This window comes from Melospiza georgiana, chromosome 32, assembly GCF_028018845.1.
Source record: "Melospiza georgiana isolate bMelGeo1 chromosome 32, bMelGeo1.pri, whole genome shotgun sequence".
NCBI classification, from domain to species: Eukaryota; Metazoa; Chordata; class Aves; order Passeriformes; family Passerellidae; genus Melospiza; species Melospiza georgiana.
Window position 1 is genome coordinate 3,280,679 of NC_080461.1, and position 25,265 is coordinate 3,305,943.

Here is a 25,265-nt window from a genome sequence, read left to right on the forward strand (position 1 = left end):
GAAACTGCCGATAAGTAAAAATTGGAAATAGAAACTGCTGATGAGTAAAAACTGGGAATAGAAACTGCTAAGAAAGCTTATGAGTACCCCTATAAATACCTGTAAGCCTCAACTATCAGTGTGCAGTTGGAGGGAAAACTTCCCCCACTGTACCCAGCGCTGTATTCCTCATACTTTACCATAATTATTAATAAATTGATTGTTGCTTGAATATTGACCTAGTCAAGCTTGTCATTTATAACACTTTGTACTAAAATGAGGTCATTAGTCCTTCATGAGTGCACATTTCTTCTCTTGAATTGGGTTGGTGGTCCTGAATTGGGTCAGTGGTCCCAGGGAAGAAGACAGGAAGGTCTTGGTCAGGTCTCTGTGACCCTCTGGCACGATCCAAGGCCCCCTGCTTCCTGATGGATTGACACAGAGTCCAAGTGCTGGGCATTGTTCTACTGGTTTCAATATGCTCCTATAATGGTTCACTTGCTCCACTTCCTTCAACAAATGAGCTCATAATATAACAATTAGCTTTAGCTTAAGCATCTAATAATCATTAACCTATCATTGGTTTATCTAATTTCAATATGAACTGGTTCTAACTCTCACGTAAAATCCTAAATTTTTAAATCATGATTCACGGGTGCTGATGTTTGGCCCGGGCTCTCTCGCTGCTCCCGGCTCCTGCAGGATCCCAGCATGAGCGGGCCCCAAGCGCCCGGCGCCGCAGGGCCTCGAGCCCCAGCTCAGCCCAGGGTCAGTGTCCATGGCCAGCCCCTGCCATGGGCTCTGGCCACTGTCCGCCCCGGCACCACCTGCATCTCCCAGGGCAGCTGGCTCCAGCCACCACTGGAGGTTCCGCAACGAGGCGGAACATTCAGCTCATGGAATCTTTGTTATCTGTGCTTACAAGTGCAAAACCAGCTGCTGCTGAGACAATGCTAGCTCTGAGTGAAGGCTTTCCACCTGTTAGAGATGCATATTATAATAATGGCTTTTGCCAATAAAAAACGGATTTTGTATGTGTAATGTTAAACTAACTTTGTTATATGGTTTTTCTTTCTATTGTTAATTAAGCTTAGACATAGAAGTGAAATAGCCATGCTTGTGTTAAAATGCCTGCTTGGATGGGATAACATCCAATGAACATAGGATGAGGACACCTGCTACAGGTATGTCAAATATCAGCACTCACCATATGAAGACAGTGTGGACCAAGACCCAAAAACTGGAGGTGATACAAAAGGACTAAATCTACAACCAAGGAATCTGCATGCTGTAAAAAGGTGAACCCAAGGAGGAGCCATGCTAAATAACTCTTGGAACATGTAAACTAGTTTGGGGGAAAAGTTTACTATGCATAAGGATCTATGAATATGCAACAGGCTGATGTAATGGAAAAGGTATTTAAGGGGTATCCCCAAAGGTAACAGGGTGGTCTTGCCTGAGTGCCAAGGTGCACCCGGCCAGAATACCCTTTGCTCTATGGTCCCTGTCTCCTATTGTCCTTTATTACACTTTTTAAATTTTCACAGGAGAGTGAACTTGTTTTTCACACCACCCAAAATGCTGCATTCAGTTCTGACACACCATTAAGAAATCCCAGAGCAAACTGAAAGCTGACTACAGAATCTTGCAAAATCACATCCAAGAACATTTTGTCATAAAATCACAAATATTAACAGATACTGGGAAAGTCAACAACATTACAAAACAAGGTTCCAACAGCTGGGCCTAGAAGAGTTCAGGCAATGCATTTGATTGGAATGAGCCCTCTCTTTCTGACATGTGAACAATGCCATCGAATTTCCCAAACCAGGGAAATGGGGAGCCCTGGCAGCAGCAGCTTCACACACAGCAATGACACAGAACAGGGCAGGGCAAGAGGCTGAAAAAAGGATAACTTCTACTTGCAATTAAGAGCTCTTGTTTCAAGTTCTACTAAAGACACTCTTAATATAGAGTCAAAAAGATTAAAAAATACAAGTAGTAACTGTAATATTAAGAGCAAAAGTAGCCAAAATAGCAATAATAAGAATGAATAATGGTAATAAAACCCGACCATACTTATACTAGGATTGCATGGCCAGGTTTTGGTAAGAGGTGGCTCTAGGAGCACCTTCTGTGAGAGGATGATGCAAGCAGCTGCTCCTCCATGTCCCACAGAGGAAATTCGAGGCAGCTCCAGGACAGACCAGCTGCTGGCCAAGGTTGGGCCCGTTAGAAATGGTGGTAACACCTTTGGGATAAGAGATTTATGAAAATAGGTTATCATGTAGTTGTAGCTGTGACCAGGGTGAGAACATGTGAGAGAGGAACAACTCTGCACACCCCAGGGCAGGGCAGGAAAAGGGGCAGGAGCTGCTCCAGGGGCTGGAGCTGATTGCCCTGAGATTCCCTGGGGAGGCAGCTGGGCCCCTGCAGCCCATGGAGGGCACGGAGAGCAGAGATGCACCTGCAGCACCTGGAGGAGCCCTTGCTGGAGCAGGGGGTGCCTGAGCAGGGGCTGTGAACCCATGAGAAGCCTGTGCTGGAGCAGGGACCAGGCAGGGGCCTGCAAACCCATGGAGAGAGGAGCCCATGCTGGAGCAGGGTCCTTCCATGTGAGCCCATGGGAGAGTGAGGCACGCTGCAGCAGTTTGTGAAGAGCTGCTGTCCCTGAGATGAACTCACCTTGGAGAAGTTCATGGAGAAGTGTCTCCAGGAGGGACCCCATGGTGCAGCAGGGGAACGACTCCTCTCCTTGAGCAGCAGGAGAAACAACAGGAATGAACTGAGCAGAATCCCCAATGCCTGTCTGCCTGCACCCACTGGGGGAGGAGGCAGAGCTGGGAGGGAGGGAGGGAGGGGCAGAAGGTGTTTTTAAAGCTTTATTTTACTTCTCACTATCCTGCTCTGATTGATAGTAATAAATTCAATTAATGTCTCTAATTTTGAACTGTTTTGCCCATGATGGCATTTGTTGAGTGATCTGTCCCAGTCCTTAACTCAATCCATGAAGACTTCATTCTATTTTCTCTCTTTTCTCCATCTCTGGAAGGGATTGAGAGCAGCTTTGGTGGGTGCCTGACATCCATCTCCGCTCCTTGTGATGTCACAGGCCCATGAGTGTCCCAAGTGTGGGAAGAGCTTCTGCCAGAGCTCAGCCTTGACCCAACACCAATGGAGGCACCACTAAGGGCAGCCCTGTGAGTGTCCTGAGTGCGGGAAGAGCTCCGTGCACTGCTCCAGCTCCATCCCCCATGGGACAGTCCACGCTGGATGATCCCCAGTGACCCGAGGTGGGCAGAGGCCCGGTGATCCTTGGTGCTGGTGATCCATTTTGGGAAGACACCTGCCTGGGGGCTCCAATTCATCCTCGCTCCCTGTACCCTTGATTGTCTTTTAATTTCTCTTTGTCCTTTCAAAAAACCCAAAAACTGGGTAAAAATAAAGATGTTGAACTAAGGCAAGGATTTGGACATGGGGGAATCTTTCAGGGGATGATGTGGAGGATGCTGGATTAGAGGGAGCTGAGGTTTCCTGGGAGGGACTTGGGGGTTGCTCGGGCCTTTGGGCACCCCAGGCCGAGCAGTTCCAGCTGCACTGGGAGACCCTGGTGGAAGTTCTGGGGCAGCTGATCAAGGAGCCCCTGGCCCAGGACTGTCCCCATGTCCCCCCGTCTGCTGTCCCGCCCGGCTGCTGTCCTTGGCCAGCTGCAGAGAGCACAAGGCTTTGGGCATTTCTCAGAGGCCCCCAGCTGGCCGGAGCAGCCCCTCGTGCCAGCAGCCGCTGTGCCTCAGAGCCCTCCCTCACGCTGGGGCCATGCAGGGGCCATGGGCCTGGAGGAGGCTCCTGTTCTCGAGACAGGAGCGAGGCTGCAGCTCCCGCCTTTGGGCCCTGGGCCGCAGCAGCGCAGGGGAGGCCCAGCTGCAGAGCTCACGGCCCCTGCTGGGATTCACAGGGACACTTTGGAGCACCAACCCCCAGCCCATATTCTCTCTGTGGTTGCTCTTTCCATGTTCCCTGTCCCGTTCCCATATTCCCATCCCAGGTCTTATTCACAGTCCCTGTACCCATCCCCGCTCCCTGTCCCCATTCCCATCCCCATCCCCGGTGCCTGTCGCCATTCCCGGTCCCTATCTCCATTCCCTGTCCCCATCCCCGCTCCCTGTCCCCATTCTCATTCTCATTTCCCAGCCCCATTCCCACTCCCGGGTCCCCTCACACCGGACGCCGCCGCCATCGCCCCGGCTCCCCCGGCCCTCACACAACCGAGCAAACCCCGCGCTGCTCCCGCCCACCAATCCCAGCGCGCGATCGCTCCCGTATTTCCATAACCGCACCCTGCGGTTTGGCCCCGCCCACCGCCGGCTGCAGCCGCCTCCGGGCGCTGTTTGCTCCCAGTTCCCTCCCAGTGCTCCCAGTAAGAGCAGGACTGGCAGGGAAAGCGGTCCCAATTCCTTCCCGCTGCTCTCAGGATCGCTCTCGGTGCTCCCAGGATCGCTCCCAGTGCCGCGCGGGACGGGCCCGCTGTGAAACCCGCCCAGGGCAGAGCGCGGCTGCTTTTGGGGGTCTGCATTGCCCGGGCCGGGCTGGGACCGGAGGAGGAGTAGGAGGAAGGGGAGGGACAGAGGAGGAGGAGGAGGAAGAGCAGCACCAACACCCCGCGGTTTCCCCGCTCAGCCCGCCGCTCCCCCGGATCCACCAGCATCGCCCTCTCCGCCGGAACAGGCAGGTGAGCGGGATGGGGGAGCTCGCCCCAAATCCATCCCATCGGAGGGGTCTCGGGGATGGTTTTTTTGCGAGGCAGGGAATGTCTGGGATATTGCAGGGCCCCAAAGCTGGGCCGGAAATGCCCTTTCAGGGATCTTGGGGGGGATCCCACGTGGCCATCGCCCGGTACCGGCGGGCACAGCGGCAATCACGGATTTTGGGGATACGCGGGAGAGCCGGGGGGAACGCGCGAGCCCCGGAGCGGGGAGAGCGCACAGGGACGATCCCGGAGCCGGGGGACAAACCGGCTGCCTGGAGGGGTGCGGGAGGCTGGGGATGAGCGAGCTCCGGTCTCCCCGAGGCTGAAAGGGGCGCTGACTTCTCCAGCTGCACTTAGGCAGCGGGACCGTCAAAGCCAATTCAGTAAGCCTTGTTTTCCCCCAAACCAGGATTCGTTATTCCCAAACCTTGGCAGGATGAAAAAGGAGGAGGCCGTGAGCAAGAGGAAGATGGCCCAGGAGCCCCAGGCAGGTGAGGAGGAAGTCAGTGCCCCTTTCCCCCTCTCTCCTCCTGCATCTCCCAGCCCAGCACGGCCCCCGGCTGCAGGACAACCCTGCTGCTAAAGCTGTCCTGCTTGGGACGCACTGGGAGGATCTCCTTGTCCTTCCCTGTGGCATGGAGGCAAATCCCATCCTCGCCTTGTCCTTCCTCCCCCAGAGAAGGAGCTGAGGATGGAGAGCAGGAGGGACAAATCCCCACAGCAGAACCTCGTGGAAGAGGCTGTTTTGAGCAGCTCCACAGCACAGGAATCCAATGGGGAGGAAAAGCCCCGGAGATCCCTCCTGAGGAGGGGCTGCAAACGCAGATCACGGGGATCCGAGGAGGAAAGACCCACCCTGGTCCAGGGAGGCAGCCAGAGCTCAGAGCTGGGGGTCCATGAGCAGCTTCAGAATGGGGAGAAGCCCCAGAAGTGCCCAGAATGTCGGAAGAGCTTCAGCAAGAGATCCTACCTGATCTGCCACATGAAAATCCACAGAGGGGAATGGCCCTACGAGTGTGATAAATGCAAGAAGAGATTTCAGAGCAGCTCCTCTCTCCTCCAGCACTATTGGATTCACACAGATGAGAGGCCCTTCCAATGCCGTGACTGCGGGAAGGGCTTCACCCACAACTGCGATCTCGTCACCCACCGGCGCATCCACACTGGGGAGAGGCCCTATGAGTGTTCTGAGTGTGGGAAGAGCTTCAGTGTGAGCTCCAGCCTGATCGTGCACCAGAGGATCCACACTGGGGAGAGGCCCTACGAGTGTGATAAATGCAAGAAGAGGTTTCAGACCAGCTCCCTTCTCGTCGTGCACCAGCACATTCACTCAGACAAGAAACCTTTCCACTGCCCTGACTGCGGGAAGGGCTTCAAGCACAACTCTGCTCTCATCAGCCACCGGTGCATCCACACTGGGGAGAGACCCTACAAGTGTGGGCAGTGTGGGAAGAGCTTCTCCCACAGCTCTCAGTTGACCAGACACCAACGGAGCCAGCACTAAGGGCAGCCCCGTGAGTGCCCTGAGTGCAGGAAGAGCTTCCTGCGCTGCTCCAGCTCCATCCCCCAAGGGAGGATCCGTGCTGGATGATCCCCAGTGAGCCATGGTGGGCAGAGCCCTGGTGATCCGTGGCGCCGGTGATCCATTTTGGGAGGACACCTGCCTGGGGGGCTCCACATGATCCTGGCTCCCTGTGGCCTGAATTTTCTTTTCATTTCTCTTTGTCCTTTCCAAACACACAAAACCAGGGTAAAAAGAAAGACGTTGAACTAAGACAAGGTTGGAGATATTGGGGGGATCTTCTGGGGATGTGAGGGATGCTGGTTTCAAGGGAGTTGAGCGTTCTTGGGAGGGATTAGGGGGTTGTTCAGGGCTTTGGGCACCCCAGGGCTGGTGGCTATGGCTGCGCTGGGAGACCCTGGTGGAGGTCCAAGGCAGCTGATCAAGGACCCCCTGCCCTTGAACTGTCCCCATGTCCCCCTGTCCTGGTTCCTGGTGTCCCCTGTTCTGGATCCCCCTCTCCCTGCTGTGACTTCCCTTGCCCTACACTGGTTCCCACTTGTTTGCTATGATTGACATTTAGTGAGGAAGAAAGAAGTCACCCATAGAAATTGTCTTTTCTGAAAAGAGCTGATGAGAGCTTCTCTTTGCCTAGCAAAACTATTTGCTGCCTAGCTTTGAGAACAGGCATGTTTATAAGCCAATTAAAGCTAGATTCCCTTCTGTGACATTCACACAGCGGGCCATTGCTGAGCCCCACCTGCAGTTGCTGGGCTGTGCTGGCTCCGCTGCTGGATTTTTGGCAGCTTGGTGAAGATTCTGCCACTGTTGAACTTCATCCTCACCCACCTGGCAGGGGAGTGAAAGCCATCGGTCCCTGGTGTGCTACTGCTGTGTTCCAGCCTGGCTCCCCTGATCCCAGCCTCCCCTGCAGGCTGGCCCACGTCTCAGCTGAATTTCACCAGAAACTGCCGAGCAGAGGGAGGGGAAGCCATCGGCCCCTGGCATGCTGCTGTTCCAGCCCAGGCCCTCCTGAGACCCTGACACAGCCCCCTCAGGGCAGCCTGAAATAATGCACTGCGACTGCTCCAACCACTGCCTGGCAGGAATCACAGAACCAACAGCAAGAATGGTGCAATGCCTGGGTAACATCAACTCCTTCACTGCACAAATGAAACTTACAGACCTTCAATCCTCTCTCAAGTGAGAGAAAAAGATAGATGGACATATAGAAGACAACATAAAGACACCAAAGTCAGTAAAAAAGGATTCAAGTCCCAGATAGAGAAAAAATGAAGAAATGCTTTAGTCTTAGGCTGAAATCCTCCTGTAAGGCTATAGAGAAGAATGCAATCGGTACATCAGATTCTTTTTCCCTGTAACTCATTAAAATGCTTTAGAAGGATATAGGGTTTCAAGGGCCATCATGAACAGAGGCACCAATGCTAAAGTGAACAGCTGTTGAAGCAGCTGCAGTCCTGATGAGAAGCTTGAACAGAGAGAGACAAAAGTAATGAAGCCCCTTTGCTCCCAGGAAAGAAGAAGAAAACCTCTGGTCTAAGAGATGAAGATGATTTCAGAGATACAGAAAAAGAACCTTTGTTTTTTAACAGTTCAGCCTTAAAATTAGCTCCCTAGTAAGTTAACATAGCCCAAAAACACAGCTGTGGGAAGGCTGTGAAAGATGAGAAGGACTTCACGAATGCAAATTCCCAAGAGGCTGCTATTCATGTAGATTGAAGCCACAAGAACACTGTTTCTTGTAGAGAAATCTCCATAGCCAAGGCAAGAAAGACTCCTCTCCCTAAGAAAACTGATGAAAGATTGTTTTAGGAGAAGTAAACTGACTGAGAATACCAAATTTGTCTCTGGACATTGTCAGTGAGAAAGATAAAATGTTGTGGGGAGAGGAGGAGAAGTTTTCTAAAAGTTTTATGCTCGTTCTTACTAGTTTTTCTTTTAGTCCTGTTACTAAAGTTTTCATTATACCCTGTTAAAGTTTTCATTAAAACCTACTTTACCTTTCTTCTAATTCTGTCTCCCAACAAGAAATAAGTAAATAATTCTAGAGAGTACATGAGCATTTAGCCAACGCTGAACCCACAACACCGTGTCACCCCACTGTTGGTCCTGTCCCGGATCCCACTCCCTGTCTCATTCCCAGTCCCTGTCCTATATTCTCTGTCTGGTTGCTGTTCCCATATTCCCAGTCCTATATTTCCTGTCCTGTTTCTGTTCCCATATTTCCAGTCCCACTGCTATTTCCTGCATTTTTTATTTCTATGTTCCCTATCCCGTTCCCATATTCCCATTCCCAGTCCTGTTCTCATATTCTTATTTCCCATCCTGATCCCATCTTCCTAATTCCCATCTCATATTCTCTGTTTGCTGTTTCCATATTCCCTGTCCTGTTCCCATATTCTGAATTATGATCCTCTTCCTGGTCTCTCTCCTGTGTTCCTGGTCCCTGTCGCCGTTCCCGGTCCCATTTCCAGTCCCTGTTCCCAATCCCGGTCCTGTCCCAGTCCCATTCCTGAGGGCTGCACAGCTCGGGCTGGCTGTGCCACACGAACCGTTCAGCCCTGCTGCTGTCCTTGGCCAGCTGCAGAGAGCACAAGGCTTTGGGCATTTCTCAGAGGCCCCCAGGTGGCCGGAGCAGCCCCTCGTGCCAGCAGCCGCTGTGCCTCAGAGCCCTCCCTCACGCTGGGGCCATGCAGGGGCCATGGGCCTGGAGGAGGCTCCTGTTCTTGAGACAGGAGCGAGGCTGCAGCTCCCGCCTTTGGGCCCTGGGCCGCAGCAGCGCAGGGGAGGCCCAGCTGCAGAGCTCACAGCCCCTGCTGGGATTCACAGGGACACTTTGGAGCACCAATCCCCAGCCCATATTCTCCCTGCGGTTACTGTTTCCATGTTCCCCCTCCCGTTCCCATATTCTCCCCCTTGGTCCTTGTCTCCGTTTGTGGACTCTGTCTCCATCTCTGGTCCCATTCCTGGTCCCTATCCCCTTCCCCGGTCCCGGTCCCTGTCCCCATTCCCGCTCCCTGTGCGCATTTCCAGTCCCATTCACGCTCCCTGTTCCCATTTCCATTCCCGGTCCCCATTCCCGCTCCTGGTCCCCATCCCCGCTCCCTGTCCCCATTCCCGGTCCCTATCTCCATTCCCCGGTCCCGTTCCCGCTCCCTGTCCCCATTCCCGCTGCCGGTCCCCTCTCACCGGACGCCGCCGCCATCGCTCCGGCCCCTCCCGGCCCTCACATAACCGAGCAAACCCCGCGCTGCTCCCGCCTACCAATCCCAGCGCGCGATCGCTCCTGTATTTGCATAACCACGCCTTCTATCGTGGTTCCGCCCACCGCCGGCTGCAGCCGCCTCCGGGCGCTGTTTGCTTCCAGTTCCCTCCCAGTGCTCCCAGTAAGAGCGGCACTGGCAGGGAAAGCGCTCCCAATTCCTTCCCGCAGCTCTCAGGATCGCTCCCAGTGCCGCGCCTGGGGCGGTTGTTTCGGAACCCGCCCAGGGCAGAGCGCAGCTGCTTCTGGGTGTCGGCACTGCCCGGGCCGGGCTGGGACGGAGGAGGAGCGGGAGGAAGAGGAGGGAGACCGGAACAAGAGAAGGAATATGAGCATCCCCAACACCACGGGACTCCCCCGCCCGCACGCTCCGGCCGCAGCTCCCCCGGCTCCGGCTGCATCGCCCCTCCGGAACCTGCAGGTGAGCGGGGAGGGGGAGCCCCAAATCCATCGGCGGGGCGGGGTGGGGCGGGATGGGGGCGCTCCAGAAGGATTTTTTTTTGTGGGGCAGGGGATGTTTGGGTCTTGCAGGACCCCATACCCGAGCCGGAAATGCCCCTGCAGGGATCTTGGGTGGGGTCCCACTTTGCGATCGCCCTGGACCGGCAGGGAGAAGGGAAAGTCGGGTTTGGGGATACCCGGGAGAGCCGGGGGGAGTATTAGAGGTAGGAGCAATTTTAATTGAATAGTTTAGAAAATATATAAAATTGGATACACTTGAAATATTGACAATGTCATTTGATTGAAAGAAGGGATAATTTGGTTCCAATAATAGCGCATATTTGGTTGCAATATTAGCGCATACTATGCAGGGTACGGAGTGCAGGGTTCTGGACCCTTGCCACCTCACATACGAGCTTGCCAAGTGAAGATTCCCCCCTTATATGCCATGTGTCAATGCCATCTCTTCCCATTTTCGATTCATCATGCTTCTACCTCCGCCCTCATCACCTTTACCGTGCATGCTCCACCACTCATTTTGGTGGTCGCACAAGTCTTTGGGGGTAGTTTTTGATGAAGACCTCTCCTCTTCTTCGATGTCCTTCAACTCACCCCTGGGTTACACATGTGCCCCAAGCCATACGATGTAAGCCAAAAGTAACATTTTATTACATTTAAGTATCAAAGCAATAAATCTCTTATAGCTGACTTTTTCCTGAGACCCAATCAGATTTTCCCTTCTTTCTGTTAATTTTTAGTAACTGTTATCTCTTGCTTTTTCCTGTCCTTGAACATCTGCAGGGAAGGGGGGGGATGTGGAACCCCTCCTCTCCCTTTCTTTCTTGGCATTACAACTTTTAACTGTTTTATTATTATTTCGAAATATTAATTACTGTATCAATATTGATTACTGTTTCTATTTTGTCGGCACGAATCACACCTATTTACCACAGCCCGGAGCAGGGAGAGCGCAGAGGGACGATCCCGGAGCCGGGGGACAAACCGGCTGCCTGGAGGGGTGCGGGAGGCTGGGGATGAGCGGGCTCTGGGCCCCCTGAGGCTGAAAGGGGCGCTGACTTCTCCAGCTACACTTGGGCAGCGGGACCATCAAACCCAACATACTCAACCTTGTTTTCCCCCTGTTATAAATGATCAACGAGAAAGCCAAATTTATAAATGGGAAAGATTTTATTTTTGCGACCAGAAATACGGTCCTCTAAAAGCCACAGTCAAAGAGAGCGTCAAGCCCCGGGGTCGGCTCTGGGTGAACCTGGACCCAACCTCTGTCGCATCGGATCTCCCTCTGTTCACAAATGCCGTCTCCGATGGGGCTGTTTTTTACAGTTTTTTCTGCCCGAGTCAGAGGTGTCCCGATTTCTTGTCACCCCACATAAGTATGAAGTTTCTTTTTACTGTGCAGGGCTGGACAATTTCTATTTCTTGGGCAGTGGCGGGTGCTGATCATGTCAGGAGAACTCATGTATTCAGATGTATTTTTTTGACTGTTACGCTGACAGTTTATATACAGACGTGAACAGGACGGGGCTACTGGAAACAGTGTCTTGAGCTTTTATTTTTCCAGCATCAATCTCATTAAATTGTTATGACAATGGAGAGGAAAGATGCTACAGCTTGCTGGTCCAGCAGGCAGAAAGCCAAAGAAACTTAGTGTTACAACATACCATAAGACAGTCTCAATCTCAGTCTCAGCCAATCACATAGAGCAAAAGCATATTGACAGTAGTTCTATCCAATAATCTGAAGCACACGTAATTCTGGTTAAAACAATAGCGGCCTATTCTCCATCAGAATGGCTCGTTTATAAGAGACAAAGCACAGAGCTCTATTCATAATTAACCTTCTAAAATATACACTAAATAAACTTGTTGCAACTTAGAAGGCCCATCTACACAGCTCTTATTGTTCTATTTCCCATATCTTCCCTACAGCTTAGAAAACTTTTCTGCTGCCTTAGCACTGTTCACAAATCTGCTGTCTGAGGCCTGTATTTAACCACCTTCCTAAAACCTTCTGATTTTTATGGATTCCCACATTTGACGACTTTGGTTATCTTTATTGATGATACTTATGAAGTACTGATGGTCCTGGGGTGTTCCCGGGTGGTTCCAGGGGAAGCTCATCTCTGCACCAGCCACGTTCTTTTATTTGATAAGGAGGCATTCTTTTCCTGCTGCCACCAGGAGTTTCACAACTTCAGTGAGGTAATCTGTCTCTAGGTTGTCCATGGTCAGAGGCTCCTGTGATGTTTAATTTATTTTACAATTTTATTTTTATACATTTTGCCCCTACACATGCATTACTTTACATTACATATTACACCTCCACACCAGGATTTCCCATTCCCAAACCTTGGCCTGATGCAGGAGGAGGAGGAGGCCGCGAGGAAGATGTCCCAGGAGCCCCAGGCAGGTGAGGAGGAAGTCAGTGCCCCTTTCCCCCTCTCTCCTGCTCCATCTCCCAGCCCAGCACAGCCCCCGGCTGCAGGACAACCCTGCTGCCAAAGCTGTCCTGCTTGGGACGCACTGGGAGGATCTCCTTGTCCTTCCCTGTGGCATGGAGGCAAATCCCATTCTCTCCTTGTCCTTCCTTCCCCAGAGCAGGAGCTGAGGATGGAGAGCAGGGAGGACAAATCCCCACAGCAGAACCTCGTGGAAGAGGCTGTTTTGAGCGGCTCCACAGCACAGGAACCCAACGGGGAGGAAAAGCCCCGGAGATCCCTCCTGAGGAGGGGCTGCAAACGCAGATCATGGGGATCCAAAGAGGAAAGACCCATCCTGGGCCGGGGAGGTGGCCGGAGCTCAGAGCTGGGGGTCCATGAGCAGCTCCAGGATGAGGAGAATGTGGTAGCTAGGGAAGAGGCGCTGCGGAAGATTTCGCGATGTCACGGGAAGCTAGGACCTTCGGTTCCCCATAGATAAGACCCTCAGGTACTCATAGATAAGAAATTAACATAGGAATGTGGTCCCACTAACAATAGGAATGTTGCCCCACTGAAGCCAGTAACTTTCCATCCCTTACCCAGTACTTTTCCATTCCCTACTAACCATAGGTAAGAAGGACAAACCCCTTTTTGACGTAGAGACCCCTAAGACTATAAGACCCCATGAGAAGAAGTAATAAAGGCCTTTGACCGTCCACCACATTGGTGTCTGCGTATGTCATTGGCCCGAACGGCCCTAGAGAGAGGGCTGTCGAGCTGTACCTCAGAACCAGGTCGCCTGCCTTGATCCAAAAGGCAACATTTGGTGCCCGAAACCCGGGACAGCGGCTTGCGCCCGGGGAACGGGGAACACTCCTGGAACGAGGACGGCGGCTGCGACAGCAGGACTGATCGCAGCGGGGGGGGACGCCTCCCGGACCAGCTTGGACCATGGAATCCACAGCGAAGGTCGTAAGTCAGGCTCATGAGCAATGGGGAATTAAAGGTGAGCTCAGGAACTCTACTCTTGCTATTGCAAGGCTCCTAGAGCTGGGGACGATCGAACGTCCGGTAAATATATTATATTGGGAAGCGCGGGAGAAGTGCACTGCCGCCTCAGCAGAGGACTCAAAGTCCGCAGGCAGTGGTAAAAACCTCAAAGCGTGGGGGAAAGTAGAAGAGGCCCCACGCAAGACGTTAGAAGAACAGGAGACGCGGGAAGCCGCGCGTATACGTTTATTAGCTACACCAAAGCCGGGGGTGGGGGTCGCGACGCAAACCGCCTCTAAGAGCGATCAGATTGAAGGCGGGAATACGCGGGGGCCGGGCGCGTTCCACCCCTTCCCGAGCCCGAGCCCAGACCCCCCAGAGCCCCCAGGAGACCCCCCGGAACCCCCAGGGGAGCCCCCGACCTTCCCGCGGAGCCCGCCGGGTCCTAGCCCCCCCGCGGAACCGTCCGAAAAAGCCGCGGTTTCTCTATCCGTCTCTTCCCCGCCGGCCGCCGGTCCGGCGCAAGAAGCAGAGCAGCGCGCGCGATGCTTCTGGCAGGGACTCGCGGAGGAGGCGCAGAACAAGGCCGGATTGTCGGACCCCGCCGGGATCGGTAAAAACTCGTCCCCGCCATGTGCGTTTAAAAATGGCGCCGAACCACATGGCGAGGGCGGAAGGGAGGAGGCGGGGGGCGGAAACGGAGTCAGCCTGCTTAACAACGCATGCGCGGGCGAGCGGGGAGACGGGGCGGCCCCCGCGGAGGAGCGTAAGAACAACCAGAGCGCTCTATTCAAATTAGGTCCTTGTAGGGTAAGGACCTCCCCCGGCAGGAGGCGGGGGGACCCCAGGGGGAGGGAGCAGCACCACCCCCGAAGGGAGGAGCGAGGTCGAAGCCGCACAAAACGGCACGGAGCGCCGGAAGTGTACCAGCAGTCAGCTTCCGGCTCAGAGTCAAGTAACAGCTGCTCAGACAGCTCGGAAGAGCCGACCGAGCCCGGCTGGGACTCGGAAACCGAGAGAGCAAAATTAATGCGGTTTCGAGCGAAACCGAATAAAGCTTTAAACAATATCGAGAAACAATCGCAACACAAACTCAGCGATTGGGGAAAAATGAAAGCAGCCTGTGGGGACCGGGCACCGGCAGCCTCCATGTACGCTTTCCCGGGGGGGGTTGCCGGAGCGCGGGGGAACCAACAAAGGGCATATACCCCAGTTAACCCAAAAGAAGCCAAAGCGATTTCAGAAATAGGGATCAACTCAGCTGTAGTAGCCACTCTCGAGGATGACCTTTCTAGCAATAACGATCTGCTCACTTTTGATATTATGCAAATAAGCCGCATGCTTTTTGATGGGGCGGGGCGGACTGTATTTAAGCAGGAATGGCAGGACGACCGCGTTAGCCCAGGCTTCCGGGGAAGGGCAGCAACTCAGCGAGCTGTCCCCAGCCGGCACAGCTTTCCCTGGCAGCACCCTCACTCCAAGCATCCCGGCCCCGGGGAAACGGGACGTCCTTTCCATGCTCGGATTTCGGATTACAAACCTATCCTGAAGGCCACTGCCATAGACCCCCTGCTGCCAATCAAATTGACTTGGAAATCATCAGACCCTGTATGGGTTGAGCAGTGGCCCCTGACAGAGCCTCGAATGGCAGCCTTGCTGGAACTGGTCGACCGCGAACTGCAAAAGGGTCACATAGAACCCTCCACCAGCCCATGGAACACCCCTGTATTCGTGATCCCCAAGAGGTCCGGACAAGGCTATCGTCTCGTCCACGACCTGAGAGAGGTGAACAAGACAATCCGACCCCTGGGTCTGGTCCAGACGCTGCTACCCACAAACTCAGCCATCCCCGAAGGGCAGCCGTGCGCAGTACTGGACATCAAGGACTGCTTCTTTTCAATACCCCTGCACCCTGAGGACAGAGAACGATTTGCCTTTTCCGTGGCGTTTCGGAACGGCGAGCGGCCCAACCTTCGCTTCCAATGGAGAGTGCTTCCACAAGGCCTAGTCGACAGCCCGACCATATGCCAGATCACCGTGGACAAAGCACTGACGCCGGTCCGACACTCCAATCCCACCGCAACCATCATCCAGTACATGGACGACATCCTGGTTGCAGCACCATCAACAAGGCAAGTAGATGACCTGGTGACCACAATCACAGAGACCCTTCAGGCCAACGGCTTCGAGATCGCGAGCGCAAAGATCAAGAGAGGACCCTGCGTGACCTTCCTGGGAGTAGGAATCACAAGCTCCTACGTGACACCCCCCGAGATGAAGGTCAACCGAGACATCAAGACGCTCCACGACGTGCAACGCCTGGTGGGATCGCTGCAGTGGCTTCGCAACGTTGTCCTGATTCCTCCCGAGGTCATGGACCCTCTGTACGAACTCCTGAAAGGGAAGAACCCCTGGGATCCCAAGGAGCTGACACCACAAGCAACGAGCTCCCTCGACTTCATCGAAAACCAGATGTCCACTGGCACACTTGCCAGGTGGAACCCAGCCATGCCACTGGACCTGTACGTCCACTTTACACCGAAGGGGGGAGTGGGAGCACTGGCCAAAGGGCCTTCTGAAAAGGCCCGACCAATCCAATGGGTGGTCCTCGGAAGACCCGCTCGTGCATTTTCCCCAGGAATCGAATGCATCGCCAGTCTCATCATGAAAGGCAGGAGACTCGCCTTGAAACACCTAGGGACAGAGCCGACAAGCATCCACCTTCCGTTTCGCAAGCAGCCGACCTTGGAGTCAGCCACAATATCAGAGTACCTGGCCCTTGCTCTCTCCGGCTTCGGAGGAGAAATCTCCTACTCCTCCAAGCCACCCTGGACGAAGCTGCTGACCGTAGTCGACATGGACGTGCCACCGAAGGTCAAGGACAGACCGCAGCCAGGACCAACGGTCTTCACAGACGCTTCCTCCACGACTTCAACTGCAGCAGCAGTGTGGCAGGCAGGAGAGCAATGGCACTGCGTCAAAGCGTGTGACCCCACACTGTCGGTGCAACAGCTGGAGGCAGCAGCAGTGGTTTTGGCGTGCGGACTCTTCCAAGACGAACACCTCAACATCGTAACGGACTCTATATTCGTGGCAAGGCTCTGCCTGTCCATGGCAGGACCAGGAGTATCGACATCAGCAGCAGCCCTAATGCTGGAAGAAGCACTTTCCTCGCAACAGGGCACCGTGTCAGTCATCCACATCAACAGCCATGACCCATTCAAAGGCTACTTCCAGACCGGCAACGATAAAGCGGACGCCGCAGCGAAAGGCGTTTGGACCCTGCAAAGAGCTCGTCAACTGCACGAGTCGCTCCACATCGGAGTCAAAGCACTGGCGAAGAGATGCGGAATCCCGACGGCAGACGCGAAACATGTGGTAGCCACCTGCCCTCATTGCCAGAAGTCACCCCTTTGGACCTACGGGGTCAACCCGAGAGGTCTCAAGCCCTCAGAAATCTGGCAGTCGGACTTCACCTTATGTCAACTGCTGAAGCCCCGAGCATGGCTTGCAGTGACAGTAGACACTTATAGCGGGACGATCATAGCTACACAGCACCCCAAAACCAACTCCAAAAACACAATTCAGCACTGGCTGACAGCCATGGCTTGGCTTGGTATCCCCAAGCAGATCAAAACGGACAATGGCTCCAATTTCATCTCTAAACAAGTACAGGAATTCGTTGCAAAATGGGGCATCACGTTAGTGCAAGGCATCCCACACAACAGTACCGGCAGGCCATAGTTGAGAGAGCAAACCAGACCCTGAAAACCAAGATAGAAGTATTGGCAAAAGCAGAGGGCTTTGCCAATGCCATTCCCCCAGGAGATCAGGCACGTATGCTGGCAACCGCTTTGCTGGCACTGAATCAATTCCCTAGGGGAGACGAAACACACAGTCCCGTCCAAAAACACTGGGCCACTCGAGCGCTAGAAGAGGGCCCACAGGTGGTAATCAGAAACGAGCTAGGCGAGTGGGAACGGGGTTGGAGGCTGATGCTCACGGGGCGAGGGTACGCAGCTGTCAAAAAGGACGGCAAAATCAGGTGGTGTCCACTTAAGTCAATTAAACCGGACCTTCATAGCGAGCAGAATGAGACTGACGAGAATTGCGAGTCTTTGTTTACAGGACCTGCTCGTGGGACGTCCTCGTGACGCGTACATCCCGGTTCCAGACGAAAGTTACCGACCACCAAGCCGTCAGGCAGCACCCGAGAGACCCGCACGGGTGAGACCCAAGCACCAAGGGTGTTTCTGTGTGATTTTGCTGTTGGGGCTTGTCGCCAGAGGGCAAGCCAGCCCAGACCACTACCCCCATCGGCCATTCAGGTGGGTCATGCGACACCTTGGTAGTGGCAAAGCACTCAGAGAAATCACCACACCGAACACTCCATCCTTCGTGCTCCGCATCACCGACCTGTTTCCAGGACAGCCAAGGGCAAACCCCTATTCCCTACACGCCAAACACTCGTACCTATCCTACTGGTGCCCAGCTTCAAACCCTGGGAAAAGCTACTGCAATCACCCAGGGTGGGGATATTGTGGGCACTGGGGCTGCGAAACCATAGTTACAGATGCCAGACCGTCGGGGCCTGGGTGGGATCCACAAGAGCCAGACAAATTCTTACAGTTCACCTGGGCACCCATCGGCTGCAAAATACCCTTCTTCTTTCGCGAAAACCCCCATCGAAACCAAATTAAAATCTCTAACTTTCGGGCATGCACTGATTACAACATGACGGTCTTGCAGCCAGACCACCCTAGCTGGGCCACAGGCAGAACATGGACAGTGGTTCTTCAAGGGTCAAAAGAGAGGGTGAACGTGCAAATTATCAGGCTCCAGCCGTCAGCACCCCGAGCAGTCGGACCCAACAAAGTGATTAAAAGCGTGCCGAAAGGGAGAAACATAACCTACCCCAAAACCTTACCCACAGGGGTCAGCAATGTCCCGACCGGTCAAGCGGAAACCTTTCAGATGAGTCGCTTAACCGAGTCAGATGCAGACCCAATCCTTTGTATGTTAGAGGCTACCTTTGTATCCCTGAACGAATCCAACCCTAACCTAACCGAATCCTGCTGACTTTGTTACGACGTCAAACCTCCCTTTTACGAAGGAGTCGCTTTAGACACTCCCTTCAGTTATTCCACAGCCGACGCCCCTCACCAGTGCAGATGGGACACCCCTCGCAAAGGAATCACCCTGAGTCAAGTCACAGGCCAGGGCAGATGCTTTGGCAATTCAACCCTAGCTAAGCGGGGAGGTAACATCTGCACCAAAATTGGCAGGCTGAACAGGAAAAACAATAAGTGGGCAGTCCCATCCGCATCGGGGATGTGGGTTTGCCAGCGATCCGGAGTGAGTCCTTGTGTGTTCCTTCCCAAATTCAATGACTCTAACGACTTCTGTGTCCAAGTTCTGATTGTTCCTAGGGTCTTGTACCACTCAGACGAAGAGATGTACCATCTTCTTGAGGGACCCAGCCGGATCCACAAAAGAGAAATAATGACAGGTATAACTATCGCAATGCTGCTCGGCCTGGGAGCAGCAGAAACGGCCACGGGTGTCTCAGCCCTAGCGACACAGCACCAAGGACTGTCACAACTGCAGGCAACGATTGACGAAGACCTGCAGAGGATTGAGAAATCCATCTCCTATCTAGAAAAGTCAGTCTCCTCACTCTCAGAAGTGGTCTTGCAGAACAGGCGAGGCCTGGACCTCCTGTTCATGCAGCAAGGGAGCCTGTGTGCCGCCTTGAAAGGGTTTCTATGCAGACCACACGGGAGTCGTGAGAGACTCCATGGCAGAACTCCGGAACAGACTGGCCCAGAGGCAGAAAGACAGGGAGGCCCAACAGAGCTGGTACGAGTCCTGGTTCAATCAATCACCATGGCTAACCACTTTGATTTCTGCCCTGATAGGTCCATTGGCGATGCTGTTTCTAACAGTCACCTTCGGACCATGCCTGCTGAACAAGCTGGTCTCATTCGTTCAGAGTCGCCTGGAACGGACCAACATCCTGTTCATAGGGCGACGACAACTGCTGTGAATCCAACCAGGGAATTCAACCAAAGAACACTGCCAGTCACAAGATTTTCAAAACTTGTCTGGCAAAAGCTTACTCAGGTTTCCCAAAGTCCCTTTCCCTTGTCAAGTCACAACTTTATACCTCAGTATCTATGTACACGACTACCTCATTCATTTGTGAAAAGGGAGGGGGAGATGTGGTAGCTAGGGAAGAGGCGCTGCGGAAGATTTCGCGATGTCACGGGAAGCTAGGACCTTCGGTTCCCCATAGATAAGACCCTCAGGTACTCATAGATAAGAAATTAACATAGGAATGTGGTCCCACTAACAATAGGAATGTTGCCCCACTGAAGCCAGTAACTTTCCATCCCTTACCCAGTACTTTTCCATTCCCTACTAACCATAGGTAAGAAGGACAAACCCCTTTTTGACGTAGAGACCCCTAAGACTATAAGACCCCATGAGAAGAAGTAATAAAGGCCTTTGACCGTCCACCACATTGGTGTCTGCGTATGTCATTGGCCCGAACGGCCCTAGAGAGAGGGCTGTCGAGCTGTACCTCAGAACCAGGTCGCCTGCCTTGATCCAAAAGGCAACAGGAGAATCCCCACAAGTGTTCAGAATGTGGGAAGAGCTTCAAGTTCAGATCCAAGCTGATCCGCCACATGAGAATCCACGTTGGGGAAGGGCCCTACATATGTGGGGAGTGTGGGAAGAGCTTCAGGATGAACTCTGAACTGACCATCCACCAGAGAAACCACACCGGGGAACAGCCCTACGAGTGTGATAAATGCAGGAAGAGGTTTCAGACGAGTTCCTGTCTCGTCAGGCATCAGCGGAGTCACACAGATGAGAGGCCCTTTTGCTGCCCCCATTGTGCAAAGGGCTTCAAGGACAAGTTTGTCCTCATCACCCACCTGCGCATCCACAGCGGGGAGAGGCCCTACGAGTGTCCTGAGTGTGGAAAGAGCTTTGCCCAGCACTCCACCCTGACTGCCCACCTGAGGACCCACACGGGGGAACGGCCCTACGAGTGTGCAGAGTGTGGGAAGGGCTTCAGGACGAGCTCTGAACTGACCATCCACCAGAGAAGCCACACTGGGGAACGTCCCTATGAGTGTGAGGAGTGTGGGCAGAGCTTCCACAAGAGCTGCCACCTGACCCGGCACATGCGAATCCACACAGGGCTGGAACGGCCATACAAGTGTGGGGAGTGTAAGTGTGGGCAATGTGGGAAGAGCTTGAGGTCGAGGTCTGAACTGATTGTCCACCAGCGGAGCCACACCGGGGAGAGGCCCTTCGAGTGTGGGGAGTGCGGGAAGAGCTTCATGTCAAAGTCCCACCTGGTTGGCCACCAGAGGATCCACACTGGGGAGAGGCCCTTCGAGTGTGATAAATGCAAGAAGACGTTTCCAATCAGCTCCAGTCTCATTCTGCACCAGCAGCTTCACACAGATGAGAGGCCCTTCCGCTGCCGTGACTGCGGGAAGGGCTTCACCCGCAACTGCAATCTCGTCACTCACCGGCGCATCCACACCGGGGAGAGGCCCTAAGAGTGTTCTGAGTGTGGGAAGAGCTTCTCAGAGAGGTCTGCCTTGACCAGACACCAACAGAGCCACCACTAAGGGCAGCCCTGTGAGTGCCCCAAGTGCAGGAAGAGCTTCGTGCCCGTGACACCCTTTGTCCTCTGATTTTGGGTCCTTTCCCCCCACTTTGATATGTTTCCCTCTGTTTTGGATCCTTTTCCCCTCTTTTGCGTCCCTTCTCCCTATTTTGTGTCTTTTCCTCCCTATTTTGGATCCTTTCTCTGTCATTTGGGTCCTTTCACTGTTTTGGGTCACTTCCCCCCTATTTAGCATCTGTTCCCCCCTATTTTGGATACTTTCCCTCTTTTTCATCCTTCCTCCCAATTTTGGGCATCCTCCCCTTTGACTTTGGCAAATTTTTGGGTGCATCTCACCCTGCAACCCCTCCCCACTCCTAAACCCCCTTCACCCCCCACCCCCATCCACCCAGGCATGTCCAAAGCTGTGTTCCTAACTGTCCCCCCATGCCACATGGACTCAGTGCTCGCTATCCTGGATGCCCTTGAGTCCCCAGCCCAGGACTGTGGATCTCCTTTTCCAGGAGTTCCAGAGCTGGCCTGGCTTCCAGGGCACACCAGTGGTACTGGGGCTTGGAGTGGGTGGCCTGGTGGGATTGCTGGGACGGGGTTTGGGGTCATCTTGGCACTGACTGAGGGTCTTGTCCAATCTGCAGTGAGGAGTGGCCCTGGCCAGAGAGTATGGGATGGATGGGAGCAGGAGAGGTTGGACCCTGGTCCAGATGGACATGAGACCATGGATCCCACTCTGGATGGTCACTGGTCCAGATGGACACCAGACCGTGGATCCCACTCTGGATGGACCCTGGTCCAGATGGACACCAGAGCCATGGATCCCACTCTGGATGGACACTGGTGCAGATGCACACCAGAGCCGTGGATCCCAGCTGGATTCTGATCTGGATAGTGCCTGGCCCTGCAGCCCTCCAGCCTGGCCTGTCCCCAGGCCAGATGACCACCAGCCTGGCCACAGCCTGGCCCATCCCACTGTCCCACCAGCCCATCCCAGTAGCCCCCAACCCAAAATCCCCCAAAATAAACCCAATGCTATAACATCAGCTCCACATGGTCCCTGCAGAGTGAGAGGGAAACTGAGGCAAGGCCTGGGGAGGTGACTTTGTGGTGACAGGAGGGGACTTTGGGACCCACCCTGGAGACCCCAGAAAGAGCACCCACCCCCCAAATTGTCGCCACAGCATTGGTGTCACTCAGCTGTAACTCCAGGAGCCACTGTGACCCTGCACTCCCTTTGAGCGGTGACCCACGGTGTCCCCTCAGTGTCACTGGCACGTCCCCAGTGGGAGCAGCGGCATCACCTCCTGGGACACAGGTGAGGGAGGAGGAGGTGGGGGGGGGGGGCAGTGGCATCCTTGGGGGCATGGAAGTGGTTAGGGAGACACCAAAAATGTTGTTGTCACTTGCCCCCCACCGTAGGATGTGGGCCACTCTCTGTTTTGGGGCACTGGTGACAAATTGGCGGGTGGCGGTGACAAAAAGCACAGGTGCCACCTCAGGGATGGCACAGAGAGGGGTCCTGTGGTGCCACCAAGCCCCCCCCCAGGCTGAGGGAGTGACAAAGGGGGGGTTGGCAGGGGGGAGGGGAAGCGTGGCAGGGGTGCCACAGAAATGCCCCCAGTTCACCTGTGCCCGGGATGTGGGGGTGGCAGAGCTCCGGTCACCCTGTCTCCCTGGCAGCCTGTCACCGTGACCGTGTTCACAGGGGTCTTAGGATGAGGGAATAGACAAGGATCTGACTCCATGTTTCAGAAGGCTCGATTTATTATTTTATTATATATATTATATTAAAACTATACTAAAAGAATAAAAGAAAGGATTTCATCAGAAGGCTAGCTAAGAATAGAATAGCAAAGAATGATAACCAAGGCTTGTGGCTTGAACTCTCTGTCCGAGCCAGCTCACTGTGATTGGCCATTAATTAGAAACAACCAACATGGGCCAATCAAAGATCCACCTGTTGCATTCCACAGCAGCAGATAACCATTGTTTACATTTTGTTCCTGAGGCCTCTCATCTTCTCAGGAGGAAAAATCCTAAGGAAAGGATTGTTCATAAAAGATGTCTGTGACATATCACCCTTTTTGTTTTAGTTAAATTAAAAAGGAAAGTGTTTGTAATTTCGTCTGCCATACCCATGCAGAGGAAAGAAAAAACACTTGAAGGGTTATCTGTTGCCAATGAAAAACCTCAATCAAGTGCTGATGTGGAATGATCAGGGAAATTCTTCACTTGGAGAACAGAAAATTCTACTATATCACTAAAACAATCTTACAATATAAGAAAATGCAAAAACAATGCAAAGAAATTCATTGCTTCAACTCCAAACAGCTGAGTTTCAGGAGAAAGTCCATGGACTGAAGATGTTCTTCTTTGACATTTCTGAAAGTCCCTTTTGGTCCTGAAACAGGCTTGCAGAATCCTGAAACAACAAATTGCTGAAGAATAATCATCAATAATTATCAAAAATCCATTGACAGTTATCAAACAATTTTGAGAAAATTTCTTTAATGTCTTGGCCACACCCCTTTATGGAACCACTTGTAATTTTTTGCTCTACAATGCTTATGAGCTGCTACTAGCTCTTTCAACTCTTTTTTTTTTTTTTTTCTGGAAACAGCAGCAGCAGAGAGGGGAGCCTGAGAGGCCCTGAGTGGGCCCTGGCCACCGTGGAAGGATCAGGAATCCCAGAGCTGCCCCACAGAACAGTGGTCCAGGTCCTGATGGGGGAAGCAAAGCCCCCAAACCCAACAGCCGGCCAGGCAGTGGCCCTGGGCTGGGGAACCGAGCCAAACAGCCAGGCCTGGCCTGCGAGGGGGGCTCTGTGTTGTCACAGCCTGGCACCACAGTGCCAGTGCAATGGCAGAGCAAGTGACCAAACGCTTCCTTCCCCCAAAATCACCGATGCATGCTGGCAGTGGGGGGACAGAAGCTGTCCCGAGAATCTCCATCTCGGGTGTGGGAATGTTTGTTCCCCACAGAAAACAAGAGATGATGGTTTTTCGCCATTCCCTTGCCTCTGCAATGCAAATGCAAAAGGTGTTCCCCCCATCTGCCTCCCAGTACCACCCCCACCCCATCTGGCTGGAAACCAAAGGCAGAACTTTCAGGACCCACCTTCCCCTCGCCACTGGGGCGCGCAGGACAGCAGGGAGATTCGCACCCCCCAAGGGGAAACAACCGACCAAACACCCCCCAACCCACCAAGAATGCTGAGCTAGAAAGAAGGCAGCCGGGCTGCACTCGCACTCAGCTGTTGAGCCATCGGCCTGGGACGGTCTGAGCTCGGATATGCCGCCGGTTCCAGGGCAGCCTCTGACGCAGACATGGAGGATGGAGTTCCCGAAGGCGGCAGAACTGCCGGGGCGTCTGGTGGGGGCGGCGAGGCCAGAGAGAGTGCAGTTGCAGCAGGCTGCAGGGGGGGATGAGGGCAGCGGCGCCAGGTCTCTGGTCTCAACTGCAACCTCCGGCATTGGCGCTGCGGGCAAAGGCAGGGCCACCGCGAGCAGGGCTATGGGGACCCACATGGGGTCAGCTCTTGGTGCATCTGCAGGCAGCGCAGCCTCGGACACACGCTGGCAGCAACTGCCATTGTCACTGAGTGCGTCGCCTAGCAACACAGGCGCAGCCGCGGGAAGCGCTGGAAGCGGTGCCTGAGCGCTGTTGCCTAGAAACACCGGCACAGCTGTGGGAAGCAGTGGAAAGCAGTGTGTCTGAGCTCACAGACACAGGCGGGCCGCCGCGCCCACAGGCTCTGATGGAGGGAAGGGAGAGGCCATGTGGGGAAGCGCCCGCACCCACGGGGAGGGTTGGGGAAGCCCCACAAACTCGGGAGATGGGATCTCGGGACCGATGCCGCCCCCAGGTCTGAGCGATGCGAGATCCAAGAGGCTGGCCGGGGCGATGCCTGCACGGCTTCCAGGGGCAGCTCAGCCCACTCAAAACCCCTCTGAGAGCAACGGAGGAGAGAAAAAGTGGCTCCATCTGAGCATTCTCCAAAAATGCAGGGGAAAAACTTCTTCGGCTTCAGGCAAGACTTCACCCCTCTGCTGCGAGCCAGGGGGGCTGGGAAGCAGCAGATCGTCTCCCCCAAAAGGAACTTCTCCCGCGGGAATTTGGGGGAATAGGGCTTGCCTCCTGCAGTCAGCAATCCAGGGAAAGGCAGCCGCTCTCTGTTTCAAAACCAGGAAGAGTGCCCTGAACACTAAATAAATGCAGGGGTACCCGAATCCATGGTTCAAA

The 25,265-nt window shown here is 54.0% G+C and overlaps 2 pseudogenes; one reads left to right on the plus strand and one right to left on the minus strand.

Annotated features, from left to right (window-relative positions):
- Positions 1-25,265, minus strand: part of LOC131094962 (zinc finger protein 850-like) — a 566,308-nt pseudogene that overhangs the window by 99,761 nt on the left and 441,282 nt on the right.
- Positions 4,294-25,265, plus strand: part of LOC131094972 (zinc finger protein 850-like) — a 590,323-nt pseudogene continuing 569,351 nt past the window's right edge.